The sequence below is a fragment of the Myotis brandtii genome, unplaced genomic scaffold, assembly GCF_000412655.1.
Source record: "Myotis brandtii unplaced genomic scaffold, ASM41265v1 scaffold303, whole genome shotgun sequence".
Classification (NCBI taxonomy): Eukaryota; Metazoa; Chordata; class Mammalia; order Chiroptera; family Vespertilionidae; genus Myotis; species Myotis brandtii.
The window spans coordinates 4,500,263-4,521,667 of record NW_005361573.1 but is presented as its reverse complement, the minus strand read 5'-3'; the positions used below and the strand labels follow the sequence as shown (position 1 = coordinate 4,521,667).

At 53.3% G+C, this 21,405-nt stretch overlaps 1 long non-coding RNA gene across 2 annotated transcripts in view; it reads left to right on the top strand.

Moving 5' to 3' along the window:
• Positions 1-1,835: 1,835 nt before the first annotated feature.
• The window catches only part of LOC102238896, a 21,389-nt gene continuing 1,819 nt past the window's right edge, over positions 1,836-21,405 (top strand). Inside the window, exons 1-4 of one of the 2 annotated variants that reach the window (XR_313780.2) lie at positions 1,836-2,236; positions 2,656-2,788; positions 5,293-5,390; positions 13,238-13,373. This is a non-coding gene — a long non-coding RNA (uncharacterized LOC102238896). Of the gene's footprint in view, positions 2,237-2,323; positions 2,789-5,292; positions 5,391-13,237; positions 13,374-21,405 lie in introns of those variants that run through there. The other variant, XR_001362774.1, reaches the window with a different exon arrangement.

Below are 21,405 nucleotides of genomic sequence, written 5' to 3'. Positions count from 1 at the left end.
TGTAGTCGTGGGACCACGGCCGCCGGGGCCCGGCTGGTCGCGTGGGCATCGGTAGGAGGACGCAGTGTTGCGCCAAAGTCCAGGAGGGCGCCCAGCGCCGGGGTAAGAGGCGCGGGATCGCCCGCGTCGCGGCGCCTTCGGGACAGCCCTCCTCTTTGTTCCTGAGACCACGTCCCCTCCCTGGACTCCGCCCCCTCCTCGCGTCAGTGGCTGGGTTGGGTCGCCGCCCCCAGGCTGCTTTTGGGGGACACCTGGTCGGGGCCACCTCCGAGGAGCGACTGCGTAATCGGCGGCATCTTGACCCCATGTTGGCGCATCTCAGGGACCCAGGATCAGTGACACGGCAACCCTCTCTCGGCCGCCACATCTTGGCGCAGACATTGCCCTCATCGGCCATGCGTCTCCCTTCCAAGCCCCCCAGGATCTGCCTCTTTCAGCGTTGGGATCCCCAAAATTGGGAATATGGAGTTCAGACTCTCATTCAACAAATGGAGGACATTAAGGCGCAGAGAAAGCCAACATGCCCAAGACTACACAAGGAGTCAGCCAGGGGACCCCCAGAGCTCAGACCCACTGGGAAAGCCGCTCCATTGCCCTTGCTGGAGGCCGGGGAGCCTCCCACGGGTCTCCATGGAGACCAAAAGGAGTTGGAGCCTGGGAGGTGGGGTCTGGTGTCCTGTCTGTCAAATAAAAACAATAATAGTATCACCTCATTTATTTTATTTTTATTGTTTATTTATTTAGGCAGATCCTGCCTCAGGTTTATTTGTACACATAGCACAGGAGGACACCAGCTCCATGCAGACAGGAGCCCAGGGATCACATCAGTCCTCTGTCCTCACAGCTGAGCCTGAGCCTGAGCCTGCGCTGCAGCCACACCCGCAGCCTGGGGCTTGGTTTCGGCCTTGGCTTTGGCCTGCAGAGCCGGAGACCCTTGGCGATGCAGGCACCAGCACATTTCCCAAGCTTGGCGTGAGCCATGTAGGCAAGTCCACTGAGCTCACGGCTGCCGCCCTTTGGGATCTTGGGCCTGACCTCCTTGGGCTTGACGAGGGCCTTGGTAGCCTCTGCTCATGCGCTCGTGGCCTTGGCGCGGTTGGCCTACATCTTCTTCAGGCTCTTCTTGTTGTGCTTCTTGGCACAGCGCACGTTCCTCAGAAACTTAGGGTCTGCCCGCTTAAGAGATTCGAATCTTTGTGATCGGGGTTTCTTGATGCCATCTCTGTGCCATTTTGGGGACTGGTTATGTGTGGTGTGGTTCTTAGACTTGGGTGCCACCCCACCTCTACCCCACCTCTACCACTTCTAGAGGATCCTCTGTGACTACCCACACACCCACCCACCTCCGTATTCTCTACCCGTATTTAGAGAGGTCCAGTATACTCTTTTTTAAAATATATATATATATTTTTTAAATATTTTTATTGATTTCAGAGAGGAAGGAAGAGGGAGAGAGAGATAGAAACATCCATGATCAGAGAGAATCATGGATCGGCTGCCTCCTGCAAGTCCCCGCTGGGGATCGAGCCCACAACCCGGGCATGTGCCCTTGACCGGAATCGAACCTGGGACCCTTCAGTTCGCACGCCAACGCTCTATCCACTGAGCCAAAGCAGCTAGGGCAATATATATATATATATTGATTTCAGAGAGGAAGGGAGAGTGAGAGAGAAACATCAATGATGAGAGAGCATCATTGATTGGCTACCTCCTGCACGGCCCACACTGGGGATCAAACCCACAATCCAGGTATGTGCCCTGACTGGGAATGGAACCTGGGACCCTTCAGTCCACAGGCCGACGCTCTCTACACTGAGGCAAACCAGCTGGGGCTCTGATACTCTTTTAAAGGTGTCCTCTTTCATCCCCACATCCTCGCCAGGTGGCTCCTTTTTACCCATGGAAAAAGCAAGGTGCTGAGAGGGGAGTGGACTTGTTCAGTCCCACAGGAGGAGGAGCAAACAGCCAGGCCCCCTTCCCCTGGGCAGGCCCCGTCTAGACCCTCTCGACGTGACCCAGATGCCATCTTATCCTGGTAGCATGAGTCAGCGCCCTCCAAGGCCAACTCGGTCCTACTTCAAACCTCGCACGCCCGTTGGCACAGCCCCTTGGGGCGGGGCACAGCTCTAGGCTACCTGGGATTCTCCGCCCTGCCTGAGGGGCAGCTCCAGGCTCGAATGAATGGCCTGCTTCTTGCTAGCTCCGCCCCCCCGCGAACCTGGGAAGAACCGCACAGGTGAGTCTGAGTCCGGACTTGTTGGGTCTGACACAAGTTCAGGAATTCTTGGTACCTTAAGCCCTCAGGGCTGGGGTCCTCCTACCTGCCTGCCCCTGCCCTTCCTCCCTGCAAGGGGCGGGGCGGGATGGTGTTGACGGTGAAATAAAGATCAAAGGGCAGTTCCGTGCGCGGCTGGGGAAGCGTCAGCCACAGCCTGGGACGCGTAAACATCCTGAGTGGAGGGTCCTGGCGGTTACTGAGCATTTGCTGCGTGTCAGACTCAGGGGTTGCCCTCTTGCAAGTTGACCCGGATTCTGCAGAGGAGGAAGCTGAAGAAGCTCTGGGAGGCGAGGGCACCTTGGCCTGGTAATGGCATTCAAACTTGAGTGGCATTCTGCCCATGTCCAAGTCCCTTTCCTCCACCTTGCTGCCTCTAGGATAGGGGGAATCCTGGAAGACTCCTTGGAGGAGGTGATGTGCAAACGGATCCTTGAGGAAGGATGGAAAGAAACCCACCCCACAGAATAGAAGGGGAAAGGCACGGAAGGGCATTTGTGACCCAGAAACAGCGTGAGTAGAAGCTGGGAGGTTTGTATGTAAATGGGGAAGGGAGGAGAGATGGGCCATCGATGGAGCAGAAAATGGAGATGGGGTGGTTCTATCTGTGACGTGCCCTGAATACCAGCTGAGCAGGGTGAACAGACCTTATGGGCGTTGGGGAGGCCTGGGCCTCAGTCTGTCCATCTGTAAAATGGGGGAATTGGACTGGCCCACGTCTGGCCCTCCCAGGGCTAGGGGGTGTAACAGGAAGGGCCCGGATTCCTCCAGGTCCAACCTAGGACTTGGCAGAGTGGGGCAGTAGCTGGAGCAGCTCAGGGGGCCAAGGGTAATATTTTGCTCCAGTGCCTGAGTTTGAGAATAAATATTGTACCAGGCTGGCAGTGCCAGATCCCTGAATCACCCTGTGAGCTCTCCCCTCCCCCCCACACCCTCCACGCCCCATTTTCCCCAGCCAGGATTCTGCAGGGAAAGCCCAGGCCTGGGGTCAGGACTCAGGAGGGGTGGCGAATCTTAGCCCTGGCTCCACCCTAGGCTAAGTACTGGTCCCATGGAAACCCCGGTTGCCTCATCTTCACAATGGGGCGATTGTGGCCTCAATTCTCTAAGTCCGTTCCTGCCAGACTAGACACCTTAAAATTCCAAGACTGGCCCGGCTGGCGTGGCTCAGTGGTTGAGCATCAACCTATGAACCAGGAGGTCAGGGTTCAATTCCCGATCAGGGCACATGCCTGGGTTGCAGGCTTAATCCCCAGTAGGGGGCGTGCAGGAGGCAGCTGATCCATGATTCTCTTTCATCATTGATGTTTCTATCTCTCTCCCTATCTCCCTTCCTCTCTGAAATCAATAAAAATATATTTTTAAAAAAATTCCAGGACTTTCTGGGAGACCCCACTTGGGATGTGCTCACAAGTGGCTGTGAGGTCAGGCAAGGCCAAGACCTTGGGCCTATGAGGGAGTCCGGGGGCTGCTGGGCACTGGGAGGGTTGGAGGGGCTAGAAGTGGATCCAGGCTGGTCCTGCTGTTGGAGTCTCAGAGCCTAGTGGCAGAAGGGGGAGACGTGGTGTGTGGAGTCTAAATGGCGTCAAGAACAAAGCCCTCACTTGCTGTTTGGCATCTGAGGGGATGGGGAAAGGCAGCATGGAGAAGGGAACAGCATGGGCAAAGGAAGGGAGGTCGGACTGTGAGGACTTTGTTGGGGAAAACTCCGGTAGGTGAGGCAGGAGCATGGGGTCTCGGGAGGAGAAGAATTGGTTCTTGTTGGGCTTGGCTGGATCCTCCCTCGTCAAATAGGCAGAATTGGAGGCCCCTAGTGTCATGGCCAGCAGCCCCAGGAGTGGGGCTGGAGACCTGTTTGGAAAACCAGTTTGGCAAGGCGGTCTCCTGCATGATGTCATCCAGCTGCTGTGTCCTCTGAGTGACAGTGCCAGATAAACTTCCGGCCTGGAGGAGGAGAAGGGGGCTGGCCCCATGTGCCGAGGGATGGGAAAGGAATGACTGTTGATTTTTTTTTTTTTAAGAGAGAGAGAGAGAAAGAGAAACCTCCATTTGTTGTTCCACTTGCTTATGCATTCATTGGTTGATTCTTGTAGGTGCCCTGACCAGGAATCCTTATGCATTCATTGGTTGATTCTTGTAGGTGCCCTGATCAGGAATTGAACCCGCAACCTTGGCGTATTGGGACAATGCTCTAACCAACTGAGCTACTCAGCCGAGGCCAGAGTGGCTCTTCAATGTAGGAAACTCGGAGGCAAGTGGGCCCCGGGAAGAAGACCTTAGGGGCCTTGAGACGCCCACTGAGCTGTGATGAACCCCAGGAGGCCACGCTCTTGGACATAGGACAGGGTTCTTATGGGCCGGTCCAGATTTTTTGTGGCTTCTGGGGGTTCCCTGATGCCTGATGTCATCGAGACTCATGGCAGGGGCCCCGCGTAATTGCTGTCCATTGGGTTGGAACTTGGCTCCAGATCACCCTTCTAATATATGAGTGGCTATTTGTTATTATCATGACCCTCACAGCTTGAGCCCTGTGAGGTAGGACTATCGTCATATAAATGAGAAGACAGGCTCAGTGAGACCAAGCCACACCAGCACCTCACACAGAATTCGAACCCAGAACCCTTGGCACCCTGCCCTCTACCATTTGGAATCTCTTCCCACATGGGGCCTTGTCATATTTCTTTTTAAAAATAGGTGTTTTTATTGATTTCAGAGAGGAAGGGAGAGCAAGAGAGAGAGAGAGAAACTTCCATGATGAGAGAATCACTATTGTCTGCCTTCTGCAGGCCCCACACTGGGGATGGAGCCTGCAACCCATGCCCTGACCGGGAATCGAACTTGTGAGCACAGGAGCGGGATCTTGGCACCATAGAGTCCTAGATGCCCACTTTGTGGTCCGAACAGGTACTCTGAGTCCCTGCCTTCTCGGGCACAGGCTTCAGGTCGCACAGAAGTAGAAGTGGAGCCACTCTGCACTCCAGGTCCCCAGTTTCCTAAATCCCTTGTTTCCCCCTCAGGACCCGGCACACCCAAGCATGAAGTGACAATAACCGGTGCATACTGAATGCCTACTATGTGCCATTCACTCACCGAATCACCACCACAGCCCTGTGAGGTAGGTGCTATGATTATATCCATTTTACAGATAAAAGGCTCAGCCCGGCCGCTGTGGCTCAACGGTTGAGCGTCGACCTACGAACTAGGAGGTCCCGGTTCGATTCCCAGTCGGGGCACATGCCCAGGTTGCGGGGCTCCATCCCCAGTGTGGGGTGTGCAGGAGGCAGCCGATGCATGATTCTCTCTCATCATTGATGTTTCTCTCTCTCTCTCTCCCTCTCCCTTCCTCTCTGAAATCAATTTAAAAAAGAAAGAAAAGGCTCAGAGAGGAAATGCCACTTGTTCAAGCTGACACAGCGTGTTGCTGGTAGGGCTGGGACTTGAACCCAGTTGTGCGGGCCCTTTCCCCAGGAGACGAGAGAGTGCACGGCCCCTTTGCAGGCTGCAGAGGCGAGCCGTGTCCAGTTCAGCGTTTCCACACAGGCCTGGCCTCCCTGGGGCGGGAAGAAAAGTGCTGAGGCTGTGGAAACACTGCGAACCTTCCCCGAGGAGGCGGCCATGGTGGGAGGCGGGCTTGGTGCAGACCTCGGAGCCAAGTGCAGACGTGGCAGCTTGGACCGGCTGCAGGCAGGGTGGGGCCCAAACCCAAACCAGCCTTCCAGCCTGTTCCCAGCCCTCCACCAGCCCGGCCCGGCCCTGTCCGCCCCTCTGGCTCCCCATCTGGATTTAAGATGAGGACTCGGGGCCTAATAATAGCTGACTGGCAGCAAGGGCAATGCCTGGAGCCACGGCCAGTGGGGGGACTGGGGTCCCTCGTAGTCTCATGCTGGCCTACAACAGGTTTCAGAACTTTAAAAAGAATACCAAGTGCCCTAGCCCGTTTGGCTCAGTGGATAGAGCATTGGCCTGCAGACTGAAAGGTCCTGGGTTTGAGTCCAGTTGCAGGCTCAATCCCCAGTGGGGGGCCTGCAGAGGGCGGCCAATCAATGATTCTCTCTCATCACTGATGTTTCTATCTGTCTCTCCCTCTCCCTTCCTCTCTGTGAAAAAAATTAAAATAAATAATAGTGAGGGCAGCATTGTGCTAAGGCTTAGCCCACAGTAACTCATTTATTCCTTACGACCACCCAATGAGATGAGACTGCTATTAGTCCTACTTGATGGATAGAGAAACTGAGGCTCAGAGAGTTAAGCAACTTGCCTCTGATGATTAGGACAGCCTCAACTGCTGGCCACAGACCTGTCCATCCTGGGTACTGTGCGAGGCACTTCCTGTGTATTTTCCCATTTGAGGAAAATACATAAGTCATCATGGGCAGATTGTCATGTATTTAGATGAGGCAAAAACGAGACCCAGAGAAAAAAGGGAATAGCTCAAGCTCCTGTGACTGCAAGGGGCAGAGTTGAGACTCGAACCCAGAACCCTCTAACTTTAGAGAGGTTACGACTTGGGCTTCTGGAATCAGACAAACCTAAGTATGCTGGGGACATCACTGCTCCTAAGCTGTGTGGCCTTGGCAAGTCGCATCACTGGCTCGAGCCTCTGTCTTCTCCTCCGTATAATGGGGTTTTGGCCTTAGCCGGTTTGGCTCAGTGTGTCGGCCTGTGGACCAAAGGATCCAGGGTTTGATTCCAGTCAAGGTCACGTACTTCGGTTGCAGGCTCCTCCTGGGCCGGGGCCCTGGTTGAGGCTCGTGCAGGAGGCAATCAATCGACGTGTTTCTCTCACATGGATGTTTCCCTATGTCTTTCCCTCTCCCACTCACCCTAAAAATCAATGGAAAAATATCCTCGGGTGAGGATTAACACACATAAAACATGGGGTTTTGGTTGAGATGATGCTAATGCCACCTGTCCAGCTACTAAGCCCACGTTGGGGTCATTTACACCATGCATTCACATCAAGCATCCACCCATTCAGTTGTCGCAACAGCCCCCAGGGAGGGGGGGGGGTGGCTTTTTTCTTGCACCCGTTTTATAGATGAGAAATGTGAGGCCCTGGGGGAGGGGGGTGGGATGGCTTTTTTCTTGCGCCCGTTTTATAGATGAGAAATGTGAGGCCGGGAGTGGGGAAGGAACTTGCCCTGGGCCATCAGCAAGGGAGTGAGGATTTGGGCCCAGAGCTTCGGTCCCAGAGGCTGAGCTCTTATCTCTGCACACTTTGCATCCTGATACTGCAGCGCAGAGGGAATGTGAGCTATGCCTGGGTCACACAGCGCCGTAGACCTCAGGGCCATCTGATGTGGGAGGGCCGGCCCCAGGTCACAGCTTCTCTGGGTTTGAAGCACAGGATGTTCCCTCGCCTCAGGTTTCTGGAAAGATTTCTAACCTTTTCTCCCAAAGGTTAGAGCAAGACCCAGATTTTTGTGCCCCTTCCCTGGGAGGCTAGGATTCCAGGCTTATCTAGAAGAGATGGGCCGATCAATGATTCTTCCTCATCATTGAAATCTCTCTCTCTCTCTCTCCCCCTTCCTCTCTGAAATCAATAAAATATATTTTTTGTTGTTTAAAAAAATCTTTTTGAATTTGTTGTTAACATTTAAAAATCAGGAAATTTCATGTGACAATCCAAATTTGTGTTTCCCTGGGGTCTCAAACCTGGGTCTGGATTCCTCCAGGGCAGAGGCTTCCTCTGAAGGGGACAGCCCCCCCCCCCCCCGCCCCCATGGGTCTGTGCAGTTTGAGACCTTGAAGAAACATCACCCTCATTACCACCAAGGACCAATGAGGACCCTGGAATCTGACTTAATCAGATGAATAATTCCTCCTTCTGAGGGCAGGTCCAGGAGGAGTACACCCCACCCCCAGTCTCTGCCAACACGGAGAGGGAGGGATGTTTTGCTCCAACTTTATTTGTTTTTAATTTATTTTTATTGATTTCAGAGAAGAAGGGAGAGGAAGAGAGAGATAGAAACATCAATGATAAGAGGGAATCATTGATTGGCTGCCTCCTGCACATTGGACTGAGCCCACAATCCAGGCAGGTGCCCTTGACCAAAATCGAACCTGGGACCCTTTGGTCTGCAGGCCGATGCTCTATTCACTTAGCCAAACTGGCCAGGGCATTGCTCCAACTTTTTTTTTTAAATATATTTTATTGATTTTTTACAGAGAGGAAGGGAGAGGGATAGAGAGTTAGAAACATCGATCAGCTGCCTCCTGCACACTCCCCACTGGGAATGCGCCCGCAACCAAGGTACATGCCCTTGACTGGAATCGAACCTGGGACCCTTAAGTCCGCAGGCCGAGGCTCTATCCGCTGAGCCAAACCAGTCAGGGCTGCTCCAACTTTTTAACCCGATGTCTGACTCCTGAATCCCTGGGGGCTGAATGGATGCAATGAGTGCTTCTCAGGCCATGCTGGGTCCCCCCGCCTCCCCCCCACCTCCCCAGCCTTTGCTCTTGCCTTGCTCTCTGCTTGGACCACTCTGCCTCCTCACCTTCACTCCTGCTGGGTCCTGATTACCATTCACGTCTCAACTCCAACGTCACCTCCATAGAGAGGCCTTCCCGGCGCACCTGTCGGAAGCACCAAGCAGTACTCAGTACGGTGTTACCTTTTTTTATTTATTTTCATACCCACTATTATCTGAAATTATTTCGTTGCTGCTGTTTGGCTCCTGCTAGATGTGAGCTCTGAGAAGGCAAGGACCCAGTCTGTCTCGCTCACCACCGACCGAGTCCTCGGGGCCTAGAACAAGACCTGGATCCTAAGAAGAGGTTCAACCCACAGCAGTGGGGCCTGTGAACCACGGGACTCACACCAGACCTTTCCCTGGAGGATGCACATGCCAGCCTGTGTGGGTGGGAGCTGGGAATGGGCCAGCGGGTTCACAATTAAGGAGCAATTAGTCACCAGCTAATTGGTGCACAAGACAGCTGAGGGGCCGGGAGGAGAGCGAGGGACTGACGGTCAAAAGGAGCCTCAGGTCTGTTTGTGGGAAAATATTGAGAGAGGGCGGTGAGGAACCCCCCCGGGTAAGGTTTGAAAGCCTCTTCTGAGTTATTGAAGGAGATTAACTTGTACCTTCTTCTGGGTCCACTAACATCCGGTTCTCAACTAAAAGTGCTGTTGAGTTAGGAGGCTGGGTCAGGGGCGAGCTCATCTTTTCACTTTTTGTTGTTGTTTTGTTAATCCTCACCCGAGGGTATTTTTTCCATTGATTTTTAGGGAGCATGGGAGGGAGAGGGAGAGACAGAGAGAAATATTAATGTGAGGGAAACACATTGATGATTGCCTCCTGCATGAGCCCCGGCCAGGGAGGAGCCTGCAACGGAGTGACATGCCCTTGACGGGAATCAACCCCGGGACCCTTTGGTCCGCAGGCCGATGCTCTAGCCACTGAGCCACACTGGCGAGGGCCCATCTTTTCACATTTTGAAATTGTTACTTTAAAGTATGACCATGTTAGGTCACTCAGTGGGACACAAGTGTCCGTCTGGGCTTGTTCAGCTCTCCCTGGGTCCCAAGGGTTTCCTTTTTTTAGGGCCAAAACGTTGTTGGAGGAAGGCAATGCCTACTTCTCCCCCTTGTTTCTGCTACGGGAGGAGGGATCTCCTGCCTGCCACCCACAGGTGCCAGGTGTCCCTTGGCGCCTCGAGGCAGCTCCCCAAATTGCAGGCAGAGTGTCCGGAGGAAATGGTCAGTCTCCACAAGGCTTGCCCAGTGTCTCCAAAACGTATTCAATGACGTCACAAGCAAGGCTTGGCAAATAGGAAAAGGGAGTCTGGCCAGTGAGGACAGACAGAAGCCTGCGGGCGTGGGTTCGGGCAGGACAGAAACGGAGGCTGCCAATAGGTGGAGGTTAGGACAGGGCTGGGCACTTTGGGAGGAGAATGAACAACCCAGTTAGCAGAACATGCTCACCAGCTCGGTCCTCCTTTCTCCTCAGCAGCCCTGAGTGGTCAGATAGAATCATAATTATTATTTTTAAGATTAATGTGTGTATATTTAGTTAGCTAATCCTCACCCAAGGATATTTTTCCATTGAGTTTTAGAGAGAGTGAAAGGGAGGTGGAAGACAGAGAGAGAAATACTGATAGAAGAGAGACATATCGATTGGTTGCCTCCCATAAGCACCCTGACCAGGGCCAGAATTGAGCCTGCAACCAAGGTATGTGGCCTTGGCAGGAATCGAACTCAGGACCCTTTAGTCCACAGGTCCATGCTCTATCCACTGAGCCAAACCGCCTAGGGCATCAGATATAATTATATTCATTTTGCAGGTAAGGATCCTAAGATCCAGCAAGATCACAGGGCTGCACATTGCCAAGCCGTGCACGTTAGGCCAGTATTTGGCACATAGTGGGTGAACATTTAATGTTTGTGGAATAAAAGCAGAATGTGTACATTTGATGGCACTTTTAAAAAGAACTGGAAATGCTGAGAAATCTGTATTTTTTGCATAGCCTTTTAGTATCACCCCACAAGATACTTACTAATTACAAAGAGACCCTTTACAACAGAGAAGCCCAGCAGACACCTTAACCAAGGAATCAATGTTAATATTACCAGCAATAAATGTTATTGGTAGACTGTAGCTATTAAGGTAGCCAGAATAGTTTTATGTGTCTCTCAACCCAAAGACACTAAATGAATATGGCTACTCTGAGTTATTTGCATAAATGTTCTATCTCTCCCGCTCATCTGGAGATCGCCACATGCCTGTTCTAGATAAAATTCTCCCTGGCCCGGGGGTTAGTGAGAAAACTAGGACAATGTGGTGAGTTACTTGTAAAGGAAACTTTTTATTCTTAATCCTCACCCGAGGATATGTTTTTATTGACTTTTATAGAGAGAGAGGATGGGATTGAGAGAGAGAGAAAAAAACATCAAAATGAGAGTACACGCCCCAACCGGGGATTGAGCCGCAACCTTTTTGGTGTTCGGGGCCACGCTCCAACCACCTGGGCCACCCAGCCAGGACGATAAAGGTAATTTTTAAAAAGTTGGTTAATTCTGAGATTAGTCCTTATAAAATTTTATGATGACAGTAGAAAGTAGTGCTTTATTATTATTGTTATTTTTTAAAAAATACTTTATTGATTTTTCACAGAGAGGAAGGGAGAGAGCTAGAGAGTTAGAAACATCGATGAGAGAGAAACATCGATCAGCTGCCTCCTGCACACCTCCTACTGGGGATATGCCTGAAACCAAGGTACATGCCCTTGACCGGAATCGAACCTGGGACCCTTGAGTCCGCAGGCCGACGCTCTATCCACTGAGCCAAACCGGTTTCGGCTATTATTATTATTATTTTTTTTTTAATGTACTTTGACAAATTACAAAATGTTGGCAATTGTGTGTTCCATCTGCACAGAACACTTTACTGGGATGTGAAATCCCAGAATCTGGCAAGTTCTGGCCAGGTAATGATTCCTCGGGCCAGGGCCCTGGCCTGGCTCCCCGCATAGCTCCTGGCTCCTGGTAGGGCCAGAGGTGCCTCCTGATATGAGGGAGATGAGCTAATGGGTTTAGAAAGCCGTTCTGGTCTCCTGCCTGTCATGCGGAGAGGCTCTGATTTAGAACTGTTTGTTACAGCTTATTCAGTCACTTGATTCTTCTTCTTCTTTTTTTTAATATTTGGGTTATTTATTTTTTGTTCATTCTCACCCAAGGATATTTTTTCCATTGATTTTTAGAGAGAGTGGAAGAGAGAGGGAAAGACAGAGAGAAACATGGATGTGAGAGGAGCACATTGATTGGTTGACTCCTGCACGCACCCCGACCAGGGCCCGGGCTGGGGAGGAGCCTGCAACCAAGGTACGTGCCCTTGACCGAAATCGAACCCAGGACCCTTCAATCCACAGGCCGACACTTTATCCACTGAGCAAACCAGCTAGGTGGACCCTTATCGTCTTAATTGTAGAGGCCAGGCTCTGAACAGTTGTGTGACAGTCACCCCATTGTGGGGCCTCTGCTCCGACCCCAGCTGCCTGCTTGATTCGGTAACTGTGGGTGGCCTCACTCCTGTGTGTGGGCAGCAGGGCCAGCAGGAACCCTCCAAGTTCCTTGAAAACCAAATATGGCCAGACCAGTCCCTCCGAGGCCCGGCCTGCAGCCTGGGCTTGCTCCTGCCTGCTCATCTGGGCTTGGGGCCCTCTCCCTACACAACCTCCTGGCTCTGCCCCAGAGAACTCTGGGAGAGCCTCCATTCAGATCCCCTCCTCTAGAGTCTTGTTGAGCAAGTTACTGAAAGAGAAGATATGGGACAGTGTCTCATCCAAGCCACAACAATTCCTAACCCCAAGCCTTTGCTCATGCAGTCCCTGCATGTGGAGTGCCCCCCCCTCTCTCAAACCAGCTCTTCTGCATCCTCCAGGGCCCATTGTGAGGTATCAGGAAAAGTTACTTCCTAACTCTGTGGCCTGGAGTAAGTCATTTATTCCATCCATCATCCATCCATCCATCGTCTTCTGCATCCTCCAGGGCCCATTGTGAGGTATCAGGGAAAGTTACTTACTAACTCTGTGGCCTGGAGTAAGTCATTTATTTCATCCATCCATTCATCCATTTATCCATCCATCCACCCATCCACCCACCCACCCATCCATCCATCCATCCATCCATCCATCCATCCATCCATCCATCCATCCATCCATCCATCCATCCATCCATCCATCCATCCATCCATCCATCCATCCATCCATCCATCCATCCATCCATCCATCCATCCATCCATCCATCCATCCATCCATCCATCCATCCATCCATCCACCCTTCCTTCCTTCCTTCCATCCAGTGGGCACCTACCTGTGCCAGGCACTTTCCATATGGTCTCTCCTTCCAGACTAGAAGCCCCTTTAGGATTGCAGACCAGGCACCAGGAGATAACTGATCAACCAACATCCATGGCCAAGCCTTGTCCTTACTACAGTCCTGGTGAGGCCTTATCTTTATTACAGGTGGGAAGACTGACTGAAGGGGCAGTCCAAAGGCCACACAGAGAGCTGAGACAATGAGATTGTCATTGCACATCAGACCAGGCGGCTTATCCAGGCCACGGGGGATGGTACCTAACGTTCCTTCATTATGTGCCAGGTACGTTCATCAGAACCACCTCCCTATAACTCAGTGCCATCTTGCGGATGAGGTCACTGAGGCTCAGAGAGAAAAAGTGACTTGCCCTAACTCACCACTCAGCCAAGAGGAAGAGTCTGGGCTTGGACTCAAGACGGTATCTCTCCCCTCAGCTCTGCTCCGCTGTGCTGGGTTCTCCAAGCACGCTAAGACCCGAGAGGCAAAAGGAGGTACTTGGGGTCCCACAGCAATTGGGGGTAGGTCAGACCATACTGGGGAGACCTTTTCCATCCTGGCAGCTCTGCACGGGTCTGGATAAGTCTCCAGCCCTAGGTTGAAAGCAGGGCCTGGTTGACACATTCACAGGGATCCTAGAATCTGGTCCATCATCTCAGGCCGGCCAACAGATCCCATCTTCCCCAGACACCCCTCACCCCCACTCTGCCCTGGGACCACTCCTTCCAGACCCCTAGCTCTCTGCGTGCCCCCCTCCTTTTTAATCATCAGAACCTTTTGCCAAAGAAAACTCGGGAGATGCCCGCAAACCAGCCAGCCGGGGAGGAAGCCGCCCTGGAATGCGGGAGGGGGGTCACTAGGCTGTTTGTGAGCAGGCGGCGGGCGGGGAAATGTGAGCAGCTCCCTTTTTTGGGGAAAGTCGGGACTCCCTCTGTGGGAAAGGATACAGGGCGGGCCAGGTCAGAGGCCCGGACCTCAGTTTCCCCATAATCGCCGCCATGGCATTGATGGGGTATGAATAACTTCAGCTGTTGATTTAACAACAATTGTTTGGGCGCCTGCTGTGTGCCAGGCGTTGAGCTGGCTGCTTGGGACACAGTAGGGTCAAAGCTAAGCCCCGTCCCTCAGCCGCTGAACAAGGGGCTGGATGGGTTTGAGAATTCAGAATCTTTGCAGGGGGGGGGGGCATTAAAAGGTGATCCAGTGGGGTGTGAGCCCACCCATCTCCAATCAAACATATGACTGTTGCTGTGGTGAGGAGTGTGAGCATCGCCTCTAAGTGGACTGAAGGTCCTACATAGCCTCAGTCCGTGTCAGGTCAGGTCTTGCCTCCAAGTGTGTTTTCTTTGACTATAGAGAAAAGCCCTCGGTTGTCTAGGTTTTCCGGACTGTGGAGCTGACGATAAAGGATCGAGGCCTGGTTCCTCTCCCCATTGTACAGATGAGAAAACTGAGACTCAGGGCAGAGGTGTCCCCTATGCAAGGCCCTAGAGCAGCGGTTCTCAACCTGTGGGTCGCGACCCCTTTGGGGGGGCGAACGACCCTCTCACAGGGGTCGCCTAAGACCATCAGAAAGCACATCTATAATTACATATTGTTTTGTGATTAATCACGAAGCTTTAATTATGTTCAATTTGTAACAATGACATTGGGGGTCACCACAACATGAGGAACTGTATTAAAGGGTCGCGGCATTAGGAAGGTTGAGAGCCACTGCCCTAGAGCAAGCAAAAGGCGCAGGTTTGTGGGAGTACAGGTCTCCCGAGAGGCCCCGAATCCCCGAACCCCTCCCGACCAAGAACCCCGCCTGCGAGAGAAGTGGGGGGCTGAGGTGAGAAGGCGTCTTGGCCAAATCTTGGCGGCCCACCAGCCAGTTCTGCCAGGAAGGAGTTAAGCACGGCTTGGGCCCCCGCCAGGCCTCGCAGGGCCTGCCTGTCTGGGGCCTGTTTACCAGGCTGCGCTTGCATCATGGACTTCAACGTGCAGTGCAAACACACTCACATTCTTGGGTCATGAGAAACGCACTATTGCGGTGACATCATGCCCGAGAGGAGGTCTGCTCCGGCCTCTCTCCTGCCCACAGCCGAAGCTGTTTAATTAGCACCCTTAACTGGAGCTCTTGTCTTCTCATAAAACATCAACTGGACAGACACTTGTGGGTGGGGGCGGCGGGGGCTGGAGTGTGTATGTGTCTTAAAAGGATAAAAATAGCCCATCTGGGGCTCCTTTTGGGGTATTTGGGAGTGTGAGCGCACCGCTGTTTATGTTAAATCTATGTCACGCTGGACATTTTTGGGGAGTTGGCCTTGGAGATGGAACAAGAGAAACCACCCATGTCTTTTCGTTCCCTCTCATTTTTCTTTTTGGGAGGGAGGCACGGAGGCCGAGTAAAAGGGCCCCAGGAGATGATCTAGACCAGCCCCCCATTATACAGCCCAGGAAGGGAGGCTCTGAGGGAGGGGCCTTGCCTGAGGTCACCCAGCGAGGCTCCCGGGTCCCACGCATGCGCCTCGCATGCATTTGACAGGATTGTCCTCGCCCGGCGTAGGCTCTGCCAGTGGTTTTCTAGTACATTTTCTCTCTTTTGGAAAGAGAGGTGCATTTGGCTATAGCTCCTGGCTGCGAGGTTTTTAAAAATATATTTTTATTGCCCTAACCGGTTTGGCTTAGCGGATAGAGTGTCGGCCTGCGGACTGAAGGGTCCCAGGTTCGATTCCGGTCAAGGGCACATACCGGGTTGTGGTCTTGATCCTCAGTAGGGGGTGTGCAGGAGGCAGCCGATCCATGATTCTCTCTCATCATTGATGATGTTTCTATCTCTCTCTCCCTCTCCCTTCCTCTCTGAAATCCTGCAACCCAGGCATGTGCCCTTTACCGGAATCAAACCTGGGACCCTTCAGTCCCCAGGCCGATGCTCTATCCGCTGAGCCAAACCAGCTAGGGCCATAGATGAGTTTTAAGCAAGACGGGCAAAATGATCTAATGGACCAACGTCACTTGGGCTGCAACGTAGAGATGGAGCAAGCCTGGAAAAAGGAAAGAGAAAAGTTAGCTAGTGAGTGCCAATTTATAAAGAAAATATTTAAAATGATTTTTCCATGGAAAATTCCATCTACGGGACAAACCACTCTAACTCTTCTTAGCGGTTGCTAATGCTGCCTTCCAAAATAGCCCAGATACTTGTCTGCTTTGAGTCCTCAAATCCCTTAAAAGTTTTCACAAGCGACACAGCATAGCCAGGCCTGGATCCGAGTTCTGAGGAGACGCAGGACGCAGCCACTGTAAGACACCCCGAAGCACAGCCACCCCACCCCTGTGCTTCAGAAATGGCAGCTGAGGCCCCAGGGGAGGGGAAGGAACAGCCAAAGTGACCCGGTCGCCTCGCGGTGGGGTGAGGACTCGAATCCAGAACTCTGAGCTCTCCCTTTCTCCAGGCAGCGAGGAAGGCAAGCCAACACCCTCCAATAACCCAAGGTTTCCTCTCACGAGGAGGAGAGCTTGGGCCCAGTGCTGGGAGCTCCCCGCCCCCTCCCCGGGTCCGGAAGCGCCGCCTGCCCGGGATTTCCTGTGTGTGGGAAAGAAACAGGATGAGCAGACACCTCTTCCAAGACTTGCTCGTTTTCAAGTGCGTGCGGCCCTCTCTCTGTGAGTCTGCGGCAGCCCTGGCCAAGAGGACCGGGCCGCTGACATATGTTTCGTGTGTTCCTAAAAGTCACCCAAAGGGTGACTGTGGGCCCGGGAAGCGCACGGCTACCCGCGGGAGGGGAGAAGAGCACGGGCCGGCCGTGGGCCTGTCCTTGGGGAGCTCTTGGTGTGGGGCCTCCCAGACGCCGACCCTAAGACAAGGACTAAATGCAAATGATCGATCTGTGAGCCGATCCCAGGGGATCATGCAGAGGAGCGGGGAAGCGAGATGGGGAAGAGAAGGAGCCCCTGGAGATAGCGTTATCAGGGCAGTTGCCTTGGTGGGCAAGCAGAGCTCAACCCCTGCAGGGAACTCTCCGAGACAGCGTGGAGCGGGCCTCAGTCTTCCCAAAGACGGGGAGGGAGCTGGGGTACCTGTCCGCCAATTCTCCACCCTTCCTGACGCGTTTCTCTCACGTGCATGTGGGCACCAGTGTGCTCCTGCGGCCAGGACAATGCATTTGCAGGAAAGCAGCCTTTGTTGGGGAGAGGTGATGGTCAGAGAGATAAGGGCGGTGTCCGCTCCTGGGGCCGCCCATTAATTGGTTTTACGTGCTCAGGAAAGGCCGACACAGGCCCAGAAGACAGGTCTTCCTCTCCCTGGGTGGGGATGCTGAGGCCGCGTGCAGTGCAATGGCGGGGGCCTTTGCCTGTCCAGGCCCGAGTCACCCTTTTCTTCTCATGCTGGGCAACACACTGTGGCAGAGCCGGCAGGTATGCACCGACATCCCTGTCTTGGGTTCCACACTCACCTAGACTACATTTCCCAGTCTCCCTTGCAGCGAGGAGGGGGCATGTGACTGATTCCAGCCAATGAGCAGAAGGGATGTGCGCCTCTTCCAGGCTTGGGTCACAAAAACCTCCCACACTCTATCCTTTTTTCTCTCTTCCCCTTTCTGTGGCGACTCTGCGGACCCCTTGTTGCAGATCAGAGAATGGCTTTGAAGGTGTGGAGGGAGACGTCATGAAAATCACTGCGCAATTCATTAGTTGGGGTTGGTTCTAAGAAGGAAAAGGTTAAAGGTGACGTGAACACTCTGCCTGGCGATCCTGGCAGAGGGAACAGCATGGGCAAAGGGCCTGAGGCAGGAAGGCCGAACCTAAAGAAGCCAGAGTGACTGGAGGTAATGAGCAAGGGGGAGTGGCATGAGAGGAGGGTGCATGATCCTGATACGAGATTCATGGGTTTCTTGGGAGGCATTTGATGGGTACAGGCCAGAGGCTGCCCTGGCACACCCCCCCCGCCCCCCGCCTCTAACCCGGAGGCAGAGCACCAGGTTAAGAAAACAGATGGTAACCAGGAGGGGTTTTGAACCTAGAAACTCAGAATCTGTGTGTGTGTGTGTGTGTGTGTGTGTTGTGTGTGTGTGTGTGTGTGTGTGTGTGTGGCTTGTGTAGTTCTGGAGTTCAGTGGTCCCCCCCAGGGCTGGAGTCCCCTGTCTTGGGGTCAGGGTGCCCTGGTCTGCAGCGGGAGAGGGGTTTTTCTGTCTTCCAGTCACAGCCCAGCTTCACCTGAGAGGATTACCTGGCCTGAATTTGGTGAGTCATGAAATCAGGTGACTCAAACCCTCAAATCAGGTGACTCAAACCCTCTCTCTCTCTCTCTCTTTTTTTTTTTAAATACTCACCCAGAGCCTGGGCCCGGGAGGAGCCTGCAACCGAGATACACCTTGACTGGAATCGAACCCAGGACCCTTCGATCCACAGGCCAACACTCTATCCACTGAGCCAAACCGGCCAGGGCAACTCAGACCCTCTCTTGGGCTGGGTTCCGCTCATGTTAGATGACTCCAATATCAGGGCTCCAGGCTCTTCTGGGGAGCTAGCTTGGGAAGCTCACCACATTTTTTGTTAAACCTCAAGTAACTCACTTAAAAATGAACGGTGGGGCCAGAGCTGCTTGTCTGAGCCTCTGGGGCTGCCATTTGCCTCCCCCCCGCCCCCCCCAGAGCAGCGTCCCCTCGGGAAATGCAGCTGACCCAGCTGCATCCGTGGGAAGACCTGGCCCCCACACTTCACCCTGCTGAGGCCACAGGAAATGACCCTCTTAGCAGCCACGAGCTGCGATCCAGAGGACAATGACAGAGGGACAGGGACGGAAGCCCGTTTGTCCCAGTTAACTCGTCCCCTTGGCTGGATGTCCGCTGCTGGAAACATAAAAGTGAAGATTCAGTGGGAAATGATATTTAAAACAAAACAAAACAAAAAACAATTCTATGGGCGTTAGCCAATTTCGGATGCTCTAAGGGGTTTTGTTTTCTTTATTTGTGTGTGTTTAAAACATAGATAAGGCGCAGAGAATCAAAGGATCTAAGGTGTGGAAGGTCAGCCGTCCCACCCAAGCACAGGCCCCGCTGTGGTGTCCGCCTTCGTGTGGTTGGGCCCTGCCTCTGCACGTGGCTGGCTGTTAATCACTTGGCTCTGGCCACTGCCCCACGTACCTCCACTTACCACCTAGAAGCTGGAGAGCTCTCTCTCTCTCCCCTCTCTTTAAAAAATATATTTTTATTGATTTCAGAGAGGAAGGGAGAGGGAGAGAGAGATAGAAACATCAATGATGATGGTGATGAGAATCATTGATCAGCTGCCTCCTGTACACACCCTACTGGGGTTGGAGCCCGCAACCCAGGCATGTGCAATGACCTGGAATCGAACCGTGACCTCCTGGTTCATAGGTCTATGCTCAACCACTGAGCCACACTGGCCGGGTTGGAGAGCTCTCCTCAAACCCAAATCCGGTCCCCCGTTCTGGAGCTCTGCAGGCTGGTTCTGTCATTCTTCAGGTCTCAGCTCAAATGCCACTTCTGCGAAGAAGCTTCCAGACCACTCTCTAGGGAACAGCACCTCTCAATATTTAAAACATTCGCTCTCAAAGCACTCAACACACTTCACCAACATCTAAAATGACCTGGTTTGTTCACCGTGCCCAGTGCGTAGTAGATGCTCAATACATGTTTGGTGACTGAATATTTTTCAGTGGTTGTTGCATTCAGAACAGAGTTGGATCAGAGATTCCAATTTCATTGCATGTCAACAAACATGATTGGCTACAAACTGGGCACCAGGGCCGGGAGGCAAATCGATCAGGAATTCCACTAATTCATTCATTGATTCATTTGGAGGGTAGAGCGCTGAATGGATAGTGACTCAGTCTAGGAGTGCAGAGACCCAAGGAAGCTTCCAGAGGGAGAAGATTTGAGGTGGGTTTTCTATCACAGAGAAGCCAGATGGGGTCGGTGGGGTGGGGGGACTGCTCACCTTGAGGAAACTGCCTGAGCAAAGGTTTGAATGTGGGTGTGAACGCCTTTGGAAAAGGAGGAGACTGTGGTGTGTGGAATTCAATTGATTCCCATGGGAAGGCCAAGCTGGTCGTTTTATCTGGGGCTGCAGGGAGGACACTCCACCTCGGTTACACTGAAGCGATGAAAGGATGGAGGGGATGCCTGCAGGGGCGGGGGTGGGGGATGAAGCTGCTCTGTTGCCCTGGAGGCCTTGAACTCCTGGCTAAGGAGTCGGATTTCACCTGTAGGTAACAGAGTCTAATAAAACTAACTATTCTGGCCCTAACCGGTTTGGCTCGGTGGGTAGAGCATCGGCCTGCGGACTGAAAGGTCCCAATGTGGGTGTGAACGCCTTTGGAAAAGGAGGAGACTGTGGTGTGTGGAATTCAATTGATTCCCATGGGAAGGCCAAGCTGGTCGTTTTATCTGGGGCTGCAGGGAGGACACTCCACCTCGGTTACACTGAAGCGATGAAAGGCTGGAGGGGATGCCTGAGGGGGCGGGGGTCGGGGGTGAAGCTGCTCTGTTGCCCTGGAGGCCTTGAACTCCCGGCTAAAGAGTCCGGATTTCACCTGTAGGTAACAGAGTCTAATAAAACCAGCGATTCTGAGAGCCCGGATGTCATTGATGCCTGAACTCCAGTTCCCTGGTGATGCAGACCAGCCCAGGAGGCTTTTGGAAAATACGGTTGCTTGGGTCCCATCCTGGAAGAGTCTGCGTTGCAGCTGGGCCTGGCCCTCTGCCTTCTCACATGTTCTCCTTCGCCAGGTCTGGTGACCAGGGAGGCTCCGAGAGGTGAAGGCCTTTGCCCAAGGTCAGAGCCAGACAGCTGCGAAGGGGGCATGCGGACCAGGTCTGCCCCGTTTGCCCGCTTCCTCTGCAGCCTCCCTCTGGCTGCGGCTTTATTTTCCCCCAGAGGCAAGAATCTCAGTGTGGCTGGGGCTGCCCGCCTTGTCCTCCCTTCCCCTCCCCCTCCCCAGTCGGAAAGGTCAGGTACGTCCCAGCCTTCCGCGGGCATGTCCATTTATGGCTGTGTTGTTCCAGAATGTGGCCAAATTTATAAACTCCGCTTTCCCGGAGACACGAAGCCATCTGTGCAGAGTGCAGCGCGGGGGCAGAGCTGGGAGCTTCGTCGGAGGCCTGGACCTCAGCCCGGGCCCGGGCCCAGTGAGCCCTGGTATTGGATGGGCCCCCGCCCCGCCCTTCGCCTCAGTTTCCCCACCTGCAGAGCAAAGACACGGGTCTACAGATCATTCCTTACGTCCTCCCCAAGTCTAGACATATGCAGTTTACTGCTTACAAATGGCAGTTCTTTAACCAGAGGCCCCATGCAGGTGCTGGGGGATGGGCTG